Source organism: Canis lupus, chromosome 21 (genome assembly GCF_003254725.2).
Source record: "Canis lupus dingo isolate Sandy chromosome 21, ASM325472v2, whole genome shotgun sequence".
Lineage (NCBI taxonomy): Eukaryota > Metazoa > Chordata > Mammalia > Carnivora > Canidae > Canis > Canis lupus.
In genome coordinates this window covers 40,891,399-40,914,306 of record NC_064263.1, presented here as the reverse complement: position 1 = coordinate 40,914,306, position 22,908 = coordinate 40,891,399, and the positions used below count along the sequence as shown (strand labels likewise).

At 44.2% G+C, this 22,908-nt stretch overlaps 1 protein-coding gene, 1 long non-coding RNA gene and 1 other non-coding gene across 3 annotated transcripts in view; all 3 read left to right on the top strand.

Annotated features, from left to right (window-relative positions):
* Nucleotides 1-22,908, top strand: part of SERGEF (secretion regulating guanine nucleotide exchange factor) — a 219,351-nt gene that overhangs the window by 147,865 nt on the left and 48,578 nt on the right.
* Nucleotides 3,463-22,908, top strand: part of LOC112667709 (uncharacterized) — a 45,818-nt gene continuing 26,372 nt past the window's right edge. Inside the window, exons 1-2 of the long non-coding RNA XR_004807741.2 lie at nt 3,463-3,773; nt 8,736-8,818. This is a non-coding gene — a long non-coding RNA (uncharacterized LOC112667709). The remainder of the gene's footprint in view (nt 3,774-8,735; nt 8,819-22,908) is intronic.
* LOC112668001 (U6 spliceosomal RNA) lies at nt 18,574-18,680 on the top strand. The gene has a single exon (XR_003141382.1). It is a non-coding gene; the product is annotated as a U6 spliceosomal RNA (small nuclear RNA).

The window sequence follows — 22,908 nt, the reverse complement described above, 5'->3', positions numbered from 1 at the left end:
TTATGTTCAGCTCTGACCTCTCCTCTGAACAGATCATATATCCAGGTCCCCATTTGACATCTCCACATTAATTTTAAATAGGTATCTCCAATGTAATGTGCCCAGAATAGAACTTTTATTTGTTTTTTTCAAGACCATCTCTACTGGGTCTTTTAATTGGTATATAGGCATCACCATCGACCCAGTCATTGAAGCCAAAAATCTAGGAGTCCACATTGATTCCTCTCCTTTCCTCATTCATCTTCTCATAGAATCCCTAAGTCTTGCTGACTTTACCTCTAAACATATCCTGAGAACATCCACTCTGCTCTGTTTCTACTACTACTGCTTAGTCCAAGCCAGCAGAATCTTTCCTTGGGACTGTTTCTATGATCTTAACTATACCAAGGTTCCCTTCTCTTCCCCACCACCAGTATGGATGGAATTCCTATGGGATGGTATATGGTACCCAGAGTACTTTTTATGTGTTGTGCCTCTTAATAGTCTGAATTGTCTCTGCCTGCCTTGCATGCAGGGGTGCTACACATTTGTTAAATACTGACAGTCACATACAGTATTATCCTCATTCCTTCCCTTCAGGCCATATTAGTGGCTGACAGTATGCCATGTGGCATTCTGGGTGCTGCAGAGAAATATAGCCAGTGCTTGTTGCCCTGTGTCAAGGAGCTCACATTTAGTGGGAAAGAGACCTATGAATTAAGTCTGGCACATAATATGTACTTAATAAACACTGGGGCACTCAGGTGACTCAGTTGGTTAAGTGTCTGCCTTTGGCTTGGGTGGTGATCCCAGGCTCCTGGGATCAACCCCCACATCTGGCTCCCTGCTCAGTAGAGCGTCTGCTTCTCTGCCCCTCCCCCCGCTGTGCTCACATGCTCTCTCTCTCTCTCTCTCTCTCTCAAATAAATAAAATCTTAAAAAAAAATGTACTCCATAAACTCTGTATGAATCCCAAGCAGAGAGTGATAGGAATTAGAAGAAAAGGTTGAAAAGGAGAAATGATTAATTTTGGAAATCCTCATAGAAGAGGTAGCTTTTGAGCGGAAGAAGCGTGAAGAGCCTTGTGTGCTGAGGGGCCAACCTGAGCAAAGGGAAGGAAGGCTTTAAAGAGTGAATCATGGTTGAAGGACAGTGGCCAACCATCAGAACAGCTGCGGGTCAGCTAGGGCCAGGTCTCCAACGGCATGCTGAGGGGCATTGACTTTATTGTATAGACAGTGTGGAGCCATTATGGGTTATTTAGGAAGACACTCCAGAAGTTGACAATTATAGCAGAAGATAAAAGGCTTTGAAAAAAAATAGATAATGCCTTTTTGCAGAGAAAAGAGAATGGATAGTAGTTGGGTGCCTACTGTGTGCTGGCACCATTCTGAGCACTTGGCGTATATCGTTTCATTTCATGCACCATCAGCATGGACAGATGAGAATTATCCCTGATTGTCAGACGGGAAACTGGGAACTCAAAGAGCTGGAGCCTGGGATTCAGACTAACACCCCTTGACTCTGAGGTCTGCACTTTCCCCTCATCCTGCTACCTCCCTGAAGGGGTCGAGCTTTGGCTTAATTAGCATAGCAGGCAGCACCAGATAATCTTATAGCGTGCATGTGACTTTGGAAGCCAGGAAGAAGCAACAGCAGAGCTACTGCCGATAGCATCTGTCTGCAGGGCCAGAGGCCAGCCCCTGCCTCGTTGTCTCTCCTCAGAGCATAATACCTAGGGGACCATGGGCAGCATGGAGCAGCTTTACAATGACCAAGAAGTCTGGCCTGTGGGCCCACTCTGTCCTTCCTTAGGAGCAAGCTTCCAGAGTCTGGGTGGCACTAAGAAGTGGCACTTCACAGTGTTGCCCCTTAGCACCCTCCTACCCTGTGGCTGTTGTCCCTGCTGCCTCTTCTCTCTCTGGAATCCCTCTTCCTCCTGGGTGCACCAAAAGCCCTTAACACAGAACAGCTGTGACTACTCATTCCAAAGTGCTCTCTCTGGGCAGGCCTTTGTCAATGCTCTGTTTGCCCATTTGGCCATTCATGGATTTATTGATTCATTAAGAGGCTGCATCATGTAGTAGAAAGAGCCCTGGGCCATGGGACTGGAGTGCAAGACTAGCTGCTGTCACCCTGGGCTGGCCACTTTCCTTCTCTGGACCTCCGTTTCTTTATGGATAAAAGAAGAGACTTGTGTAAGATAATCTTCAGGGTGTCTTCCAGCTGTGACACTTTTTGGTTTTATTCTTCCATAAAGTCACGCCTTGCTCCTAACATGGCATTAAGGGAATGCTTCTCAGAGGAGATCATGTATAAGTGGGTCTTAAATAAGGAGAAAGGCATTCCAGCAAATGGGATCAGCATGAGCAAGAGCATGGAGAAGGTATGGCAAATTGGGGGAAAAGAAGGGATCAGGTGGGGAACAGAGCAAAGGGAGATAAGACTGCTGGGTGTCTGCAGCCAGCTCACAAAGGCCTTGAGTGACGAGCTATGGGGCTGGGACTTCATCTTGCAGAGTCACAGTATCATGATACAGCTGCTGTGCTATACTTTCTCTTTTCCTGGGGTTAAAGTTGCATGTTTCCCCCCCTCCCCTTCCTTTGATTGATTTTCTATATATTTCAACAGAAGAATCACAGAGGAACTGGGTTTGATCTTGTGGCTTTGTAAGATATTAATTCAGTAAGCTTGTGCTTTTCTGCTTGAGACAAGAAGGATGCTGCTGACCTGGCCCTTAGCACAATGATACCAGGCATCAGGCTCCAGAATCCCCGTCAGATTCCTTGGCCAGGACTCTGCCCTCTCCTAGGTGCAACTCCAGGCCCAGCTCGAGGCTAGTCCTTTCCTCTTCCCATGGGAGCCAAGAGACTAACAGGAATGGGAAGCTCGCTGCATAGCCCTCATGTGGCGTGTGTGCGGACAGGAGTGCCTCTTACATGTGCTCGTGGCTCACAGTGCCCAAGGCTCTCTGACTCACCTGCTTGTTCTCACTGTCCCCGCTGCTTGGAGGTTCTCAGGGGAGGCTCAGTCCCTATGTGCAGGTGACGACAAGGAGTCTCAGGAAAGTTGCCAAATTTGCCCCAGGCGATGTAAGATAGTGTAAGAAGCCTGAGGCCTTGGAGTTAGGAGGCCATGACTTCCAATTCCAGCTCTGCTGCTTAATGTCTGTGTGACCATGTGCAAGTTGCCACTCTCTCTGAACTGTGGGTTCTACTTCTTTGAAGATTGAGATAATAACCGCTTCTATAAATGCTTGTCCCTGGAGTGAATTGTGTGGTTTATGGAAAAGCTCTTGGCACAGAGTAGGTGCTCAGTATGTCTAGTTCTGACTCACTTGAGGGCTCTTTCTGGTGTTTCGCCTTGCTTCCCATATGGCCCTCTTCGTCATCTTGCTCCTCTCCTCTTAAGTCAATGCCACAGACAACAGACATAGACTAGTGAAAATACTCTTCCTATGTGTCCAGTGTGAGGCTAGGTCCTGTGGATGGGCTGTGAGGACACAGGTAATGGGCCATGCCCTCACTTTGCTTATTGCCTGGTTGAGTTGTATTGGAGCAGAGAGTCTAGTCTTCACTCTTGAAACGGAGCCAAGGTGATGTGACCGTCACATGTGCCAGTGATCTCCCTCCTCCCCCGGGAACTTACCGTGTGGCACGAGCCAGACTAAGCTCTTACATCCACTGTCTCACTAAGCTCTGGCATATACTCCTACATATTCGTGTGCCTGTAGCTTACTTACACTGTAACACGCAATCCTGTTGTGCAGATGAAAAAAACGAGACTCAGAAAAGGTAAGCATCTTAAGATCTTACGAGTGGTGCTGGGTGGCACTGTTTGAACCAGATTATCTGACTCTGGAGTGTGTGCTTTTTTATTAGATTACTTTTTGTTTAATACAGAATAGTGTGTGCATGTGTGTGTGTTTGTATACATATATATATACACACACATATAGTTAAAAAGTTAAAAAAAAAAAGCATTGAAAGGTTTAAGAATGGCACTTTCTGCCTCACCTTTTCTCATCCCAAGACCCATTCCCAGAACCAGCCATTTTGAATTCTTTTCAGATATTTACCTCTGTATTTCTTTTTTTTTTTTTAAGATTTTATTTATTTATTCATGAGAGACACAGAGAGAGAGGCAGAGACACAGGCAGAGGGAAAAGCAGGCTCCACGCAGGGAACCCAATGTTGGACTTCATCCCAGGACTCCAGGATCACGCCCTGGGCCAAAGGCAGACGCTCAACCGCTGAGCCACCCAGGCGCCCTACCTCTGTATTTCTAAATCAAATACTCATTTAAGATATCAATTTTAAATAAAACAAATTATGTCTATTGATTTATAAATATACATTAAAATTTAGGAGCACCTGGGTGGCTCTGTTGGTTGAACGTCCAACTCTTGATTTTGGCTCAGGTCATGATCTCAGGGTGGTGAGATCGAGCCCCAGGTTGGGCTCAGCATGGAGTCTGCTTAAGATTCTCCCTCTTTCCCTCCTCAATCTCTCTCCCCTTCTCAAAAAATAAATAAATAAATAAATACATACATACATACATACAATTCATATTTATTGATTTCTTAATATAAATAAAAATTATCTTACGTCATCACTTCCATTTCTTCTTCCTCCATCCTCCACTGTACTGAAATCATTAGTCTGTTATTAAGACGAGTATAAATACTGTTCTCACTGCTGAACCAAGTAACATATCATGATAGAGCTTCTGTGCTATACTTTCTCTTTTTCTTGGAGAAAATTGCTTGTTTCCCGCCCCCCCTCCTTTGTTTGATTTTTCTGTATACTAACCACTAATTCTTCCCAAATGCCCCCAAATATCTGTAAAACACCTCTTCACCTCTTTTTAAAAGATTTATTTATTTATTTTAGAGAGAGAGAGTGTGTGTGGGAGTACATGCAAACAGAGGGAGGAGCAGAGGATGGAAAGCTCAAACAGAGTCCGTGCTAAGTGCGGAGCCCGATGTGGGCCTTGATCTCATGACCCTGAGATCATGACCTGAACCAAAAATTAAGACCCATACTCAGCCAACTGAGCCACCCAGGTGCCCCTTCTTTGCCTCTTGATACTCTTTTTATATGGTCAAATACTTCAAGTCTGTTAGCAGTGTCCCCACCCCCACTGCACCCCAGAGCCCTGGTTCTGTCTGAAATGCTTACACCAGGCCTGCACAGCCATTACCCTGTTAGTGATCTTTACTGCTCTCCTGTGTTAAATCCTGATTCATCTGCTGTTCCCTGTCTTCCTCCTTCTTGAGATTGGTCTCTTTGGTGGAATGCATGTTCCAGTAACTCCCTGAGAAAGAGTAGTTAGAGGTAAATTTTTTGATTCCTGGAATTTCTGAAAATACATGTTTTCACACTTGATTGACAGTTGAGCTGTGTGTAGGATTCGAGGTTGGAAATCCTTTTCCTTCTGATTTTTGGAGGTTTTTCCATTGTCCTCTAGCTTCTAGTGTTACTAGTGAGCAGTCTATTTTTTTTTTTCTAATTTCTGTTCCTTTGTATGTGACCAGGTTTTTTTTTTTTTTTTTTTCTCTTTAAAATTTTTAGGAGTTTCTCTTTCTCTTCATTGTTTTGAAATTTTACAATGACGTGCCTTGGTGTGGATGTTCTTTTATTCCTTGTCCTGGTACTCATTGAATCTTCTAGTGGATGCTTATGCCCTTGAATTCTGGGAAATTTTTCTTGAAATCATTTTTGATAATTTTTTCCTTATTTGTCTCAGTTCTCACTTTCTGGGACTTCTTAGATGTGTATTGAATTTCCTGGACTTTCCTTCTAATTTTCTTAGGTTTTCTTTCCTCTTGGAAATCTTTTGACTTTTTGCATCACCTTCTGGGAATTTTGCTGACTTGATTTTCCAGCCTTTATAATGGAATTTTTATTTTGGCTCTCTTTTTTAATTTTCAAGGACTCTTTATTCTTCTGAAATCCTTTTTTTAAAAAAATAATTTTCTAGGGGGGGCACTTCACGGGGTGAGCACTGGGTGTTATGCTATATGTTGGCAAGTTGAATTCCAATAAAAAAAATTTTTAATAAATAAAATAAAAAATAATTTTCTGTCCTTGATCATATTGTAGCTTTGTCATCTATTATTTTTCAGTAGGTACTAGTATAAATGAGTTTTAAAAATGTTTTCTTTTGCTCTTGGCTTTGTCTCCGTTTCTTCTACTTTTTTCTTTTCTTTGTTTGGGGTTTTGTCCTACCTATTGGAGACTATGCTGGATGTTGTTTGTTTGCCCCCCAGATGTGCTCTTTACACCCTGTCATGTGCCTCCCAGGAGACTGAGCTCCATGGCCTGTATCAGCAGGCTCCCTTGCCTTCTGACTTCTAGTAGGATTCGGCTAATGAGAGGCACAGCAGGAGATCTGAGGACTGGAGAAAGGTGAGGTCAGCATATTTATTCTCCCAGCTTCTCCCCTCTCCATAACTTCACCCTCTGGTTCCACTAGACACAGCCTTCCCTTGCCTCTGCTGGCTTAGAGGTGGTGAAGCTCTAGCTTTACCAGTGGTCCTGGGGTGTGAAACTATCCCTGTTGGTTTCCCTAAATATTGTCCCTGCCTCTGTGAATGATTCCTTTACAAAACTCTGCCCTGCTGCTCCTGTGAGGTGTAGTCTGTCTTGTGCTGAGGCCTGGACTGTTGCAAAGGTTTTCCTCTCTAGAAACATGGTCATCTTTAGCTGTCTGTTCATATTGGGAGTGAGACACAAAGTGAGGCTATGTTTGCATGGAGAAGGCTCCCTGCCTCGTAGGTAGACCTCGTGTAAGATGTGGGGCAGAGGAGTGAGGGAAGCTTTTTCATTCATGGACCTCCCGAGATGAGTATTTATGGGCTTTTTTTCTAATTTCTTGCCTTGTCATATCTATGCCTGGCTGTTGACTTTCTGGAACAGGATGGAGGATGGAGGCTTGGGGTCCCATCACTCATAACACAGATTGTCACTGAAACTATTTGTTTCATCCTTATTGTCACTCCAGACCTGCAGTGTGTCTGTTTTTTCTTGAGTTCAGGGCCTCCCTGGTTTAGTTTCTCCAGAGAATAAATATCTAGTGTTCCCTTAGGAAGTAGCTTGCCTGGTTCTGTGTGCTGGGAAAAATCTGAGAACCTAACTGTCCCATACAGAGGCTTTCAGCCAATCTCTCTGAGTTCAGCTCTGTCTTTACCCCACTTTCAAAGGCACTTGGTGCCTCTCAGTCCTGAGGCTTTCCAGAGTTGTGCAAGAAAAGTGGATTCTAGTTTTACTATCCCCTCCAGCCTGCACTGGACTGCAGCCTGCTTCACTCTGAGTAGTTACCTCTTCTATCCCTTCTTCATCTGGAATATGTTGTGCTATCTTGTCTGCTGTTGTCTCTCCTATTCTCCTTTCCTAGGTAGATTTATACTTTCTTTAGTTCTTTCCAGTCCTTTTAATGTGGCTTTAGAAGGGAGTAGAGATGAAAGTAGAGGTGAAAGACTCGGTCTGCCCTAGTTAGTGGGAAGTTCCTAGCTCTCCTTGGTAGCCCACAGCTGCAAAGAGCAGAGGAAGTGGCCCCAGAGTAGCCCAGAGACTACAAGGCAGGCTATGAGTTGATGGAAGGTAAGCCATCCAGAGCTGAAGCTTCTGCATCTTGGCCTTTGTGATGGTGGATTTTGAGAGTTTTGTGAGCCTGTTCGTTTTATTCAGGAAGCACCTCTTAGATAAATTCTGCATATGAAGAGAATTTATTTCAATTGGTTGGGAACTGACTTGCAAAAAAATTCAACAAATGCCAATACACAGCAGAAGGCATACAAAAACAACAAAAACCAAAAAACAACAAGTAAAATCATAGAGACTCTTGGACAAACGCATTTTAAAAACTTAACTTTGCCAAATGGAGTGGGTAGCCAAATGTTTATGGGCTTCTACTGTGGGAGGGACCTGCCTTCTTGAGAGAGGGAAGCAGAAGTTTAGCTGCTCTAATCCCCCCCAAAGAGGAAATGATGGCCTGAATGGGGAAATGATTTGCCCCAAATCACACAGCAAGTCAGAGGCTAAGCCCAGGATGACAGCCCCCAAGTGTTGACTCCAGTTGGCATCACCACACCTCTTTGGAGACAGAGCATTAGCAACACTTGAAGTGAGCTCCAAAGGTCTCACTCTTGTCACTGTGACCTGGCAGCCATGGCATGGAAGCCCTTGACTCGGTTCACTTCTGGGTAATTTCTGCTGCTCATCCCCACTAGACACATCATGTCCTCCATTTCCCTCCCCGACAATAGCTCACAGGTTGTTAGCATGTGTGGCCCACTACAGTATAGAAATTAGACCTATTTCCTTTCATTCCCCAAGTTTTGAGGCTCTTTCGGGTGTTGCTATATGAATTCAACTGCAGTTTGAAAAAGAAGGCAAAGACCTCAGTAATTCAGGTTTGGGGGAAGGTAAGGGAAAAATAAGCCAACACAGTAAATTACCAACTCTTGAATATTTATTGACCAAAATAACGGTAATAGCTGACATTGTTGGTCCTTCCCATGGACCATGCATGGTTTTATACGTTTTATATGCATTATTAATTGGTTCTTTACATTAAACATAAGGTAGGTACTATTATGCTTGGTTCACAGATGGGGAAACTAAAGCAAAGAGAGGTTAAATAACTTGCTCAAGAAGAAGAGCATTGTCCTGAGTGTATTCTACATTGTAAAGGGCTAGATATCCAATGTGGAGGATTCATAATTATTGATATTCTCCCAAATTATTCATTAGATTGATAAGAGCTGCAAAGGGATCTCTTATGGCTGCCAAGGTTTCCAGCCTCAGACTGTCCCCAAGAAGACAAAGAAGAATGAGTGAGTGTGTTCCACTTTCTGAGATATGAGAAAACTGGGAGGGTTTATATATGCAAAGAATGACAAAATCAGAAACAAAGCAAGGATGGAGATATGAGCTGAAGCCAACAAAGTAACATTTAACTGGGTATAAATGTAAGAGCAGGCCTAATAGAAATTCTGAGTCTTGGGTGTTGACTGCCTAGATGATTCCTGGTCAGCTGCAGTGAGGTCTCCAGCCACGGCAGTGGAGATGTGGGCAGAGGGTAAAAGACAAACTTGATGGCTCTGTTGCCTTTAAGCTGTCAGTGGTACAAGCAATGGAGCTGTCCTGAAGACAGACTGTAAAGGGGTCTCAAGGCCTTTCAGCTGATTGGATCAGGGCCACCCATGTTATCCAGAATAATTTCTCCATAAAGTCAATTCATTATAGATGTTAATCACATCTACAGAATATTTTTACGGCAACACCTTAGATTAGTGTTTGATTGAATAATTGGGTACACATGCCACATAAAACTGACCATCGCTTGATCCAAATTGTATTTTAAATCATTCTGGAACTGGAGGATGGCTGAATTGAAGGAAGGAGGGTCTGGAAGAGAGAGATGAGTGGAGAAGCCAAAGCATTCATTACCTTAAGGGATGGGCGATGAGGATCTGAAATAAGTCACGGCAACTGAGATAGAAAGTAAGAAGAGATTTGAAAGACCAAGCTCACCTTATTGGGATTTCAATGACATGGCATGAACAGGGTTGAGAAGGGAAGGAGAAGAACGGACAGGATCACAGATGGTGTCCAGTGATCTGCTTGGTAGCCTGGGTGGATGAGCCATCATTGACTAAGAAGGCAAATACATGGAGAGAGGAAAGAGTAGGCTATAGGCAAGGTGATGAATTTATTTTTGAACATAACCGAGTGTGAGATGCCTGTGGAACATCCAAATAGAACTACCTGGTAGGAGATTGGGATGAAGACTTTTAACTCTTCAGAGAGGTCAGGGAGTTTCTGTAGAGAAAGATTAGTGAAGCAGGACTACCTAAGTAGTTTTTTCTTCTTTGTGTCTATATGGATAGTGTTTTTGCTAAGTGGCCCTGCTCTAGGGTATAGTTTTGCCATGCCTTTGATAATGTTACACCGATGTGACCATTCTGTGATTATTCCTGCTGCTGTAGTAGTTTGACCCTGGGCAGAGACTGCTTTCCTGGCCGTGTTTTGCAAGGTTGTACCCCACCTTCAAGACTTTCTCCTTAGATGTCAAGAAGCCATTGTGAGGGTTTGGTCCTGGGTAGGAGCCCATACATGTGAGGGGTGTGTCTCCTTGAGGAAAATCCACGATGTGATTGCTAATTTCTGGGGAGTGACCTGAAAGCACATAGCACGAAGTATGATTAATGATTTCATGTAGCAGCTCACTGCCCCAGAAAACAAGGCCAGCCCAGTCAGGCTGCCCGGGAAGAAGCACCGTCTGTTCTCCCGATTTCCAACCCTAGACCTCCTCTCAACAGGTCTGCAGGTAATGGATGGAGAGTTTCTGCCCTGAGAGGTGTGGGGGCATGGGGAAGCAGAGGAGACAGGATTTACTGAGCATCTCCTGGTGCCAAGCAGTGTGCTGAGCACCCTCCTTAAGCATGATGATAAAAACAGTGACAATCACCTCTTGGTGCCAGGCACTGGGCATATATTGTTTGATTTTCTTTTCAATTTAATTGATACCATAACTATGTAAGGTAGGTACTATTATCAGCTATGTTGTACAAGTGAGGAGGTTAAGGGGCACCTGGGTGGCTCAGTTGGTTGAGCATCCAGCTCTTGGTTTTTGGCTCAGGTTGTGATCCTCAAGGTCATGAGATTGAGCCCTGCATCAGGCTCTGTGCCCAGCAGGGAATCTGCTTGAATAATCTCTCCCTTTTCCTGTCCCCTGACTCACTCTCTCTCTCTCTCTCAAATAAATCTTAAAAAACACAAGTGAGGAAGTCAAGCAGAGAGATCAAGTGACTTGCCCAGGGCCACACAATTAGTAGATATCTAAGGTGGGATTTGAAAAAAAAAGGTTCTGATTCCAAAGCCTAGACATTATGCTGCTTCTCTCTGGTCCTGACCCTTGCTGGTCCTGTCATTCGGAGGAGCAAGTCTATAGGCCTTTTCTTTTATAGGCCTCACAAATTTCTGTCTTCACAGCTTTAAGGAGTGGGTGGGTTGGGGGAAGCCCTGGATGGGAATTAGGAGTCGTAGGTTCTTGTCTCAGCCTCTGTCTGACCTTGGACTTTTGACCTTAACATTTTGGAACCACATTTTCATCACCTATAAAATGGAGAGTCTAAAATTTACCTCCCAGGATGTTATGAGCATTGGATGGAGAAATTGCTAAGAAAGTGTTTTCGTAAACTTTGGAAGTTATTCTATTGTGTTTGTACCAATGGCTCTGCTTTTTAGAAAATCCTCTCCTGTTATTTTCCCCGACCCTGACTCCCCTTGTCCTTTATTGTGACTTCTGGCATTCTTATCACTTAAAAGTCTCTGCTAATCATGCTTTGAGGCAGGAGGCCACTGAAATTCTTATATAAATAATTCCACCTCCCCGAGCCAGCTGGAGGGGGTGGGGTGGCCACGCAGATTTAGCAGCTGCCAAAGCTATAACTAAGAAGAGTCTTCTTGTCAGTCACAGGAGTGAATCATTTAAATGGCTGCTTTGCTGCATCCTTCCCAGAGTCCTAAGGTAAATTGGATAGCACTGTTGCTTCTATCAGTCAATAGGCCTTACGTGAAGCTCGCCTTCTTTCTTTGAAATGTAGCAGGCATGTGTATTTGAAAGAACATGAGTTCTGGACCCAGACTCACCTGGGTTCTATTCCCAGCATCACCACTTACAAGCTGAGTGACCCTGAGCAAGTCCTCTTGCCAGCCTGGGCCTCGGTATCCTCATCTATAAAATGGGAGTGATAAGACCTGCCTCACACGGTCATCACGCAGCTCAGAGGAGATCGCAAAGGGCCCAGCACGATAGCAGGTGCTCATTAGACTCTCAGTAACGCTACTTCCCCGCATCTCCAAGCTGTGGCAACGAGTGCCTTGGAATGGTGGGGTTGATGAAGAGTGAAACGGTCTGGTTTCCAGAGTGCAGAGGCAGAGGACTCAGTAATAGACACTTGACTCACGGCTCTATTTTTAGCTTGATGCTGCCTAAGGTTTAAAAATGTGGTGTCTGCCTCAAGTGTCCCTTTATCCTTTCAGCTTAAGAGTGGGGGGTCAGAGTGAGGGTGGGGAGGAGACTGTCCAGCTTCTCTGGAGGTGCCTGTCCCACCTTCACAGTCACACCTTCCTCCTCTGTGTCCGGCACAGTCACCTTGGACGTCATCAGCTTCGAGGAAGCCGTGCCGATGCTCAGGCATGAGTGCTTTGCCCTGGTCTTCAGCAGGGCCCTCTCACTACCATACCGGCCTTCAGCTGCTTGTTACAGCTTGGGACGATTTCATCCATCACTCCTGCCCATGTTCACTGCGTGGCTGACTTCATGAATTTGGGGAGCACAGCAGTAAATCTTTTTCAGGCAGTTCCTATCTCTCCCCTCTGTTCTCAAGATCCATACATTACAGTAATAAATGTTATTTCATGTCATCTTGCAACAGCTTCCTGTTAGGCAGGAATTTTATTTGGCGGTGAAGAGCACAGGGTCTCAAAGAGACGAGAGTTTGAATCCTAACTCTGCAGCTGAACACTGTGACCTGGAACAGATGACTGAATAACTGAGTGTAGGCTTCTGCATCGGTCAAATGGAGATAATAGTATTCATCTCCTAGGATGGTGAGGGTGAGTGAAAGAATGTTTGAGGAGCCTCAGCACGGGGCCAGGCACACAGTGAGCACTTGACACATCGTAACTGGGGCATCAGTCTCAGAGCAGGGGAAACAGCAGTCCAGGACATTAACTCATTTGCCTAGGATGAGGCATTTTCCCTATTTTCTATGAAAGAGAAGGCCGAGAGGTCTTGCCCAAGGTTATACAACTAGTAAGCTGCAAAATCTGAATTATAAGCCAGTTTTCCCAACACCTCAGCCAGGTCCCCTGACATTGTACCAGAAGCCTCTGCAAAACTGGAATGAATGCCCCAAACCCATTTGTAACTGGCCCCCTGGTGGTGGAGTCTGAGCCCAGCCAGCCTTCTCCTGAATCCTGCTTTTTAGAAATGGGCCGCTGGTAAAAGACGTGTATGTGTGCACATCTATATATATAGGAGCAGGAAAATGTACTGGGAAACCATAATTCCCTAGAGGCTCCAGGAATGCAGTATTTTGGCTAATGGATCTTCTGAGTTTTAACTTCTTGATTTCAGGTCTTACTGCAGGTCATTAAGAAATGCATTGCAGCCAGCCACTTTCTGGTGTTAGAAGGGGCTGTCTAGAGAACATCATTAAATCCTTTTTAAATGACAGAGGATCTTGGCAGGGTCTCCAGTCATTGTCATAATGACCCGTAATGTTCATGACTCTAATTGTATGTCTGTCTGAATCTCTGACACTCATTCAGTCTTGACAACTGCTGTATGTGTGTGTGTGTGTGTGTGTGTGTGTGTGTGTGTGTGTGTGTGTGTTGGGAGTGAGGGCAGGATAGGGAGATAATTATCCCCATCTCATAGGTGAGAAAGCTAGGACTCAGCATGAATCCTCACGGGGGACCATAGAGCTTGATCACAGGCAGAGCCAGAACTGAAGTGACATTTGCTGAGACACTGTAGTAAAGCAGGGGAAAAAAAAAAAAGGTCCTTTGAGTCAGACATACTTGGATTTAAATCCCAGTTTTGACACTTTCTAATGGTGTTGACCTTTGAGCAAGTTACCCAGTGTTGCAGGTCTCCCATTCCTCATCTGTAAAATGGCAAGAATAATTATTTCCCTTGCTGGGATTATTTTAAGGTCATTCTGGGTAATGTATGTGAAGCACCTGGCATTGTGGCTACTCAGAGTAGGTCCTCAGCACATGGACACCATGATTCTCCCAATCCTTTCCAATCTACCGAGATGCCTGTCTGCTATAGTGACACGGGAGGCACAGGGTATGAGACTGACCTTTCTTGAGCCCATCAAACTCTAGAAGTGCTTTTTTGAAGTAAATCTACCCTCATTAACTTTAGGAAGGCGTAAGTGTTTTTGATTTACCTCTAATAATGGAGGCCCGAGACGAACTTTTATTTTGTAGATACACTTAAATAGTTTTACATCAATGCTAGAGGTGCTGCAAAACAATAAAATAAGTATCATATATGAGTGTTATGGTGGCAAATGCCCACAGAGTCTGGAAATGTTTTTTGGATCGTATAGGTCTGTCTTTTTAAATCATGCGTAGAATTTGAAGAGGTGAACAGGAGATATTTCATGTAGGATCAAAGGTGCAGAGGTAAGATAGTGTAAAATATTCTTGGCTTGGTTAGAACAGAAACTGTAATTGCGGGGAAGAGCATATATGATAAGGTTAGAAACAGACTTTCATATAGAGTTTCACATGTGTTCATGTGCCTAAGCATGTACATATTACTCTAATATCCCATCCATGTATAAACTAACCTAAGATCCTTAGTTAGAAGTGATCACAGGCATTGGCTATATATATCTTATTGCTTTCAGCCCAAGTCTGTAGGTAGGCAATGTGTTGTAGAAGACAGAACACTGGACCAGGAGTTAGGAGACTCAGGTTTTGCTCTTGGATCCACCCCCATTCAGCATCTGGGATAAGACTTATAACTTCTTTGGACCCTCCCTCCTCATTTACAAGAACAAGTCACTTTTGGAAAGTCCTTTGGAACTATTTATCAAGAGCCTTGAAGATGTCCATTCAATTTCATCTATTAATTCATGTCCTGGAATTGTCTCCAAAGGAAAGACCTTAAATATGGAAACAGCTTTATGGTTAAAGATAGTCCATCTTAGTGTTTGTATGATTTAGTAAAACTAGAAGCTGCGTAAATGTCTGATAATTGGGATTGGATCAATTATGACTTGATTAATTTGCAGTATTTACTAAAGAGTAACAGCTTTGGGGGCGCCTGGGTGGCTCAATCGGTTAAGCATCTACCTTTGGCTCAGGTCATGATCTCAGGGTCCTGGGATAGAGGCCTACATCAGGTTCCCTGCTCAGGGGAACCCTGCTTCTCTCTCTTCTGCTCCCTCTGCTTGTGCTTTCTCTCTCTCTAAGAAATAAAGTCTTAAAAATAAAAAAAAGTAATAGCATTGGTCATGTAAAAATGAAACCAAAAAGGCATCTATAAAAAAAAAGTGTATTGGAAAAATCATGCTTCCTAATGTAGGCAACACTGTTGATATCATCCAGGATCCTTCATGATCTGGCCCCAGTCGTTCACACCAGCTACCCCTGTGCCACCATTTGCCATATATGGTGACCTAGGACATTTTCCCAACTGTGTGTGCTTTGTATGTTCTGTTCATTCCTTCTGAAATGCTCTTCCCTCCCTTGGCCAGAAGGTGAATACTTAATCTCCTTCCAGGTCAGCTTAAGATTTCCCTGACTTCGTAGGAAAAGTAACTTGTGCCTTCATCTCTGTTTCTGCACATTTTGTAAGAAGGATCTAACATGTCTATAATCGTGTTAGTTTTCTCTATCTGTTTCTGTCTCTAAACATAGACTGGATGCCCCTTGAGGGTCAGAACTGTGTTATTGCCAAATCCCCAGGGCTTAGTAGAGGGCCCGGCACTTAATGGGTACTCAATACATGTTGTTTAAATTGTTTTTCACTCTTTACTTTTCCATATTTTCTGCATATTTTATAATGACTATACATTACCCTTATAATGGAGGTCAAATAACAGTAATTCATTTACCCATTTATTTTTAAGGAGGTGACTGGCCTAACTCAAAGGTTCTTGAACCTGGCAGTGCAGATACCACAGATACTTGGAAAGCTTAGTAAAATGCAAATTCTCATGTCCCAAGACAGGTGTCCTGAATCCCAAAATCCAGGGCAAAGATCTGGAATCAGTATTGTTTTGTTTGCTTAAATATTTATTTATTTATTTATTTTAGAGAGAGAGAGTGCGCATGTGGTGGGGAGGGGTATAGGGAGTGGGAGAGAGAGAATCCCATGTAGACTCCAAGCTGATCATGGAGCCTGTTGTGGGGCTCTATCCCATGACCCTGAGATTATGACCTGAGCCCAAATCAAGAGTCAGACACTTAAGCAACTCAGCCACCCAGGCGCCCTGGGAATCAGTGTTGTTAATAAGCTGCTTTAGTTACTGTGATGCTTAGCCATGTGTGGGAACACTTGACCTAACTACCTCTAAGGTGCTTTCAGCCTAAAATCTATCTGGTTCTCCGAGTGGTCTGCTAGCCCTTTGCCCCTGCTGCCATAAGAGGCTTCAGCATGAGGGCACTGTGGACCAGCAGGCCAGACAGTGGAGAGAGTAACTATTACCGCTTCATTATCGAGCACCTGTTCTTTGTCAACGACTCCTTTACATACAGCATTTCTTATCTGTATAGTACCTTGAGGTCAGTTTTATTATCTCCGTTTTACAGATGAGGAGACTGAGGCAAAGAAAATTTAAGTGTCCTGCCCAAGGTTAAGTAATAAGTACACAGTGGAGCTCATATTTGAATGCAGTTCTATCAGACTTCAAATCCCAGGAACTGTTCCCACCCCTTCTCTCCCTCCCCACCCCGTACAGAGCATCCTGGGAGGGGGGGGCAGCCAGGTGTAGCCCTGCTGTGTGCAGACGTCGCGGGTTGGGCAGGGTGGGCACTGGAGCCCTCTGCCCTGTGGGCAGATGTGTGGGATTAGCATGCGTAGTGGGCAGCCAGATGCCACAGAAGCGGAGGTTCCTGCTCACCAAATGTGCTCTGACGCCCACCCACCTGCTTCCAGGGTGCAGTGAAGCAGTGGAATTCAATTTGCAGCAGTGACCTAAGAGGGGCTATTTTTAGTAAGAAAGTAGGTCAGGGGCTGCAGCGGTGCTGCCTGAGAAATGAGCAGCCTCCCCTCTCACCAGGAGGCTTCTTCACTTCTCACGCAGCCAGTGTGGAGTTGAGGAAGGCACATCCGACATCCTCACATGCCTGCAGTTGTAATCGTCACCGTGGAGCCACTGGGGGGTGGGGAGTGGCGGGACACACACATACACATCTGAAACACAAAGCTTCTTGTCTGGGATTGCGTAGGGTCCTGGCCCTAATCCTCCTCCAGAGGTTAGAATCCCTTCAGAAAACATCTCGAACGGGATAGGAGGCTCATAAACCATACGCCCCCTCCATGCCAGCTACTCTTCTGGGTTTGATATGCATTATCTGATTTAGTACTTGCAAATACCTCTGCAAAATAGATATTCTTATCCCCATTTTGCAGATGTGGAAACTAAGTCAGAGAAATGAAGAGACTTACTCGAGGTCACACAGCTTGTATGTAGTAGAGTTGGCTTTTGAATCCTGTTCAAGACTTCAGAGCTGATAATAGATGATCAGGCCGTCCAACCATGCTGCGGGTGATTTTTTTTTTTTTAATTCCCACTCTCTGCCCCATCTTGTTTGGTACTTCAGACAAAGTAGTATAGAGATGGCTTCCTCTAGGTGGACTTATCTGAGTCAGACATCCTTTTACCTCCAGGACACAAAAGGGTACCCAGAACACAGACCTGGTCCCCAAAGAGGAGAATGTACATCCCTACCTACTGCTGCCCAATCACTGAGGCCAGTAGTTGCCAAAAACAATCCAGCCACCTGATTTCCCTGGGCCTGGAGTATCTCAAAATCCTCTGCCCCCCTTGCTGTGCCACATATTAACTGCAGATCTGTGGCAAATTGCAGGGCACTCATTGGCGATGCACAGGCGGACACGAGCTTGTTAACAGAATGTAGTAATTGACATATCGTGATTCATTATGCACAGCACGGAGGACTCTAGCAGAAGCCCACTTTGTGGCCAACCGCCGCTGGCACCACCAGCCTTGAGAATTTGTTCCTGGCTCTGTTCTGGCTCTCCAGCTGGAGAGCACCATACCTTCAAGGGCCAGAAGCAGCCCGAGGCTTCTGTTTTATCCTGCTCCCTCCCTCCAGGCAAGGAGAGAGGATATTTCCCCTGCCCCCAGGCTGCCTGACCTTGGAGGGACCTTATTTGTTCATTCATTCATTCAACAAACATTTTGAAAATGTTCCAGGCAGGCAGTGGGGAATGAGACAGATAGTCCCAGCCCTCAGCCCACAGAGAATTTATAGTCCTCTGGGCCTTAATTTCCTTATCATCAAATGGGCAGGAAAGAAAAAACTGCATCGGTCAATCTCTTCTAGCTCTAAGATTTCAGACTCTGTAGTTCTGGATTATAAACATTTATTATTGAGTCATAGTGTCAATCTTAGTCATTTGTACCCAATGCCAAAAAAGAAAAAAATAGAATTTCAGAATCTGGATGGGAACCATGGACACAAGCTAATTCAATTTCCTCACTTACAGATGAGAAAAATGAGGCTAAAAGAAGGGTATGACTTGCCTGGCATATCAGTGACAGACCCAGGGTGGGGAGGCCAGTGAGCTGAGCTCGCTTCCGCTCTAATCCTTCTGAGGCCACCTCCCCACTCGGCACTGCTCTTGTACCCCTCCTTGGAACCCTTTCTGCATTTAGCTTCTCTAACACTGAGCTCTGCTGAGTCTTTCCTATCTACCCCTCTAACCACTGCTTCTGGGCTCCCTTACCAGCCTCAGAACCTGGGGCCTGCAAGTGGAAGAGGAAGGAATAGCCCTGGAAGCTGGGCCTCAAAAAGTAAATGGAATTGGGTGCTCGCTTCAGCAGCACATATCCTAAAATTGGAATGATACAGAAAAGATTAACAAGGCCCCTACACAAAGATGACATGCAAATTGGTAAATGGTATTGGATTTGGGCAAGACTGCCAAAAAGCAGGACATGAGGAAATTGAGGCAGAGCATGTAGTTTGCTGTCAGAGTTCTCAAACAGCAGTATGGGCAAACTTCAGTGAAACTGAAAAAGGAGACCCAGTGGAGATAGCTGGTGAGCAGCTCAGTGAGCTCACAGAACGCCTGCAGAAAGGCCTGCTTCCCCTCAAGCCTCAGAACCTCTGTACCTCTGACCTTTGCCTGTCACCTACATGTATCCAGTAGAAGGAATCTAAAGCTGGAAGGACAGAGGATCTTTCTGATATTCTAGCAAGGCAAGGGAATTGAGCTGCCTGTGGAGAAGTCAGGAGCAGGAGGCTCAGCACTTTTTCAGTGGTCAGAGTGTCCCCTCCTGGGTGGAGAAAGATGCTGTGGGTATAGCAAGGCCTGAGCCAACCCGAAGTGCTTTATTTGTCTGTTGCTTTTCCCTTGCCTTCATCACAGTCTGAGAACCCAGACCTTGAAGCACTGTCCTTGATTAATTAATAAAGTTTATTGCCCTATTGCGCTCCCCTAGGATGGCGGTGGTCAGAGGTTAGGATAGGGCGGAGAATATGGTTGTTGATTATGAAAACCTGTATCCATCCTGTATATCCATTTTAGTCTTCTAAATAGATCTGTGTTATTTTCCACACTGTGCTTTTGTAAAAAATAATTTTCCAGTAGGCACATAACATTATCCTGAGAGAACTAGCTAGTACATGTACATAAAATGTCTTATGTACGTTTACAAATGCAGATACAATGCCTAAAAGTAAATCATTCTGAATTTTTGAAAAATGACTTCAAGTCGTTTGGCCGGAAGCTGGCAACTTGAGTCTGAAGCATGGACTCTTGTATGTCCTTGGGTTAGTCATGTTCCCTTTCTGCACTTCTGCTTTCATACCTGCCAAGGGAAAGGGATGGATCTGTGGTTTTATTCACCTGGACTGTGAACCAGTTCTACTGAACCACTTAGGATAATTGTTAACTGTACTGATTCCTGGGCCCACTTGCACATCCGTAGAAATGGAGATTGAATGCTTGGAAATTTTTGGTTCTAATAATCTTCCAGATTGATTCCAAGTGATGCAGCCAGGTTTTGAGTAGTTGTCTTCCAAGAACCCGTCTGGTTCTGATGTTTTAGAATCCTCTGCCCTTCTCGCTCTTACTCAGTTTCCTGATTTTGTCTTAGCTTTTCTTTCCCTGGAGAGCCTCCCTCACTATACTGTGACCCCTCTCAGGAGCAGGGGCCATAGTTTGTTCACCCCTAGATCCCTGGCACCCAGCATAGTGTCAGGCACAGAGGAGGTGCTTAGTAAGCAGAGGAAGGGACAGATGGGCTTTCATGGCTTTCCCATTTCTCTGCACATCCAGCTAATTTCCAGAATTCTTCCTGTAGACTCGGGCATTATAAATCTTTTGATACAGTACATAGAAATACAGGTTTCAGAACCTAACAAAACTGGATTTGAATCTATTTCACCTCTTAATGTATAGTGATTTGCCCCAAGTCATTTAATCTCTTTAAGATACAGTTTCCTTCATTATAAAATGAGAATAATAGCTCTTGTTGCTCACGATATTTATGAGGATTAACTTCCTGCATGAAAATATGCATATAAAAGTTCTTGATATATAGTAGGAACTCATTTACTCTGGCTGCTTTCTTCCTTTACATGGCCACTGGTGAGTAACGGGAAAAGGGGGGACTCAGAAGAATGGATCATCCCCAAACAGACTGAGAGAATGACATATGGCCCTTGTTGTCTCCTGGCTTCCTGGGACCCTGAGGCTCTGATAAGTCACCTTGATGGATCCCTACTTGCTTCGCTCTGGTCACATCAGAATTCAGACTTAGAATCTGACTCCAGATGCAGTGTGTTCTCTCTCTTACTCTGCTACAGGGACATAGAAAAAGAAGTAGCAAAAGAAATTCAAGGAACTATTGTAGATTTGGGTTCCCCAGGCAGGCCCAATGTCTGAGCTTAACCGTAAGAAACCCAAGTTCATTCAGAACGGTTAGTTCCCGGGGCCAGAGATCTTAGGGTTGGTTTTGTTAGCACATCAGCTTCCCTCTCCACATACTCTGTGTTGGAACTGTCACAGCATGCTGCTTTTCATAAAAGTCTCTTTTTCAAACCAAGTCCAACTGTTTCAGCCCCAGAAAGGCAATCAGATTAGCTCTCTTCTGGGCAAAATGGTAAATGATCACCCCACAATGCCTCCAGCACCACAGTAATCATAACAGCCACCCCTTACCTAGTGCCTACTGTGCTGGAATTTTCATGACACCACTATGAGTAGGTATGAGTAACTCCATTTTGCTGGGCAGCAGGCAGTAATTAAGACTGTAGACTTTAGAGTCAGACTAAGGTGCCGACCCTGGCCCCATCATGTTTTAGCCAGCCCCCTCCAAGTCTCAGTTTCTTTATCAGCAGAATGGGATTAATGTACACCCCATAGTATTAGGAGGACTACATTAATACCACAAACATGGTACTATTGAAATAGTTGCGCCAGTCATGTAAAATTATAAACTAGGATAAATGCTATGTGAGAAAGGGACAAGCTGCCATGAGAGCATATAATAGGGATCCTGACCTCTTTGCTGAGGAATTGACATCTGAGCTGAGATCTGAAGGGTCATTAGGAGTTTATTAGGTGAAAGGAGTGGGTAGGGTGGGGGGAAAGCTTTCTAGGCATATGTACTGATACGGCCTCAAAGGTGAAGAGGGAACTTAGTGCTTTTAGGGAACTGGGAGGCTCGGTATGACTTGGGTGTAGAGAGTAGAGAAGAGTAGAAGAGAAGAGTCTGGACAGGGAAATCAGGGCCTTATTAAGGATTTTTTCCCCTTTATTCTAAGAGCATAAGGACCATTGAAGGATTTGGAGCAAAATATATGTGTGTTGTACATGTGGAGAGTGATATGACCAATTTGATATTTACAAGAGATCTTTTTGACAGTGGTCTTAATGGGTTGGAGGGTGCAAGAGTGACTGTGAGGAAATCAGTTCAGAGGAGGCTTTGTATTTGTCCCAGAGAGAAATAACATTGGGCAGAGCTGGAGTAGTGATGGCAGAGATGAAGGGATAGGGGGGTTGAGATATTTACGGGGTAAAATTGCGGGACTTGTTGATGGCTTAGATACAGCTATGAGGAAAGAGTATAAAGAACAACTTACCAAACTCAACACTCCAAAAAATAAAAAATCCAGTCAAGAAATGGGCAGAAGACATGAACAGACATTTCTCCAAAGATCTACAAGTGGCTAACAGACATATGAAAAAAATGCTCGATATCACTCAGCATCAAGGAAATACAAATCAAAACCACAATGGAATACTACCTCACACCAGTCAGAATGGCTAAAATTAACAAGTCAGGAAACAACCAATGTTGGTGAGGATGTGGAGAAAGAGGAGCCCTCTTACACTGTTGATGGGAGTGCAAGCTGGTGCAGCCCCTCTGGAAAACAGTATGAAGTTTCCTCAAAAGTTAAAAATAGAATTACCCTACAACCTAGCAATTGTACTTCTAGGTATTTATCCAAAGGATACAAAAATAGTGATTCAAAGGGGAATCTGCACCTCAGGGTTTATAGCAGCATTGTCCACAATAGTCAAATTATGGAAAGAGCCCAAATTCTATCAACAGATAAATGGAAAAAGAAGTTTTGGGGTGTGTGTGTGTGTGTGTGTACGCGCGCTCCATCACACAGTGGAATATTATTCAGTGGAATATTATTTAGCCATCAAAAATAATGAAATCTTGCCATTTGCAATGATGTGGATGGAACTAGAGGGCGTTATGATCAGCGAAATCAGGCAGAGACAAACACCATATGATTTCACTCATACATGGAATTTAAGAAACAAAAAAAATGAACATAGGAGAAGGGAAGGAAAAATAAAATAAGGTGAAGACTGAAAGGAAGACAAACTGTAAGAGACTCTTAATTATAGGAAACTAAGGGTTGCTGGAGGGGAGGTGTGGGGGGGGATAGGGTAACTGGGTGATAAGCATTAAGGAGGGCATGTGATGGAATGAGTACTGGGTGTTATATGCAACTGATGAATCACTAACTTCTACCCCTAAAATTAATAATACACTATAGGCTACCTAAATTGAATTTAAACAAATTTTTTTTAAAAAAAGAACAGCTACCAGCTTTCTTGCCATTCTAAGCTTAAAAAAAAAAAAACAAAAAAAAGTGGAAGAAGACTTGGTTTGGG